This window comes from Galeopterus variegatus, unplaced genomic scaffold, assembly GCF_000696425.1.
Source record: "Galeopterus variegatus unplaced genomic scaffold, G_variegatus-3.0.2 Scaffold449, whole genome shotgun sequence".
NCBI classification, from domain to species: domain Eukaryota; kingdom Metazoa; phylum Chordata; class Mammalia; order Dermoptera; family Cynocephalidae; genus Galeopterus; species Galeopterus variegatus.
In genome coordinates, this window is record NW_007726560.1 from 113955 (window position 1) to 114760 (window position 806).

The 806-nt window shown below is 50.6% G+C and overlaps 1 protein-coding gene across 1 annotated transcript in view; it reads right to left on the reverse strand.

Annotated features, from left to right (window-relative positions):
* The window catches only part of LOC103587423 (E1A-binding protein p400-like), a 32078-nt gene that overhangs the window by 11795 nt on the left and 19477 nt on the right, over positions 1 to 806 (reverse strand).

Consider the following 806-nt stretch of genomic DNA (forward strand, 5'->3'; position numbering starts at 1 on the left):
GGATGGATGGATGGATGGATGGATGGATGGATGGATGGATGGATGGATGGATGGATAGGTGAGCAGGTGGATGGGTGAGTGGACAGATGGCTGAATGGATGGATGAAAGAGTAGATGGGTAGATGAATGAGTGGATAAATGGGTGGATGGGTGAATAAGTAGAAGGATGAGTGTGTGCACTTGACCAATTCTCTTTATGTTAGAATAATCTTGGTAACAACAACTATAAGAACAAGAACAAACTGACATATATAATTTTAAAATAATCAGTAAACAAGGAAATCTTACTACTAAATAATATCTGATTCATTTGCATTAGGCTCAGGAAATTGTTTTCAAAAGTGCATTTTATGGGGACCTGAGGCATGGAGAAGGGGACTGGACCTCTCTCCCACAACCAGGCACAAAAAGCCAGCACCTCGGGGCCCACCCATGGTCCTGGGGCATGGAGAAGGGGACTGGACCACCCTCCCACAACCAGGCACACCAAGCCAGCACCTTGGGGCCTTCCCTGGGACCTGAGGCAAGGAGAAGGGGAATGGACCTCTCTCCCACAACCAGGCACACTGCGCCTGTACCTCGGAGCCCACCCAGGAACCTGGGACATAGAGAAGGGGACCAAGCACACCCCACAACCAGGCATACCGCCAGTGCCAAGGAGCATGCCAAAAACAGCAACCCCATATGGGTGGCCCACCACAGCCACCACAATAACCATGGCTGCCGCAAAAGCGGCTAGACACTGCAGCCACCACGCAGATGGTCCACCAACCACTGGAGTGCATTCACACAAGAAGAGTCACCAG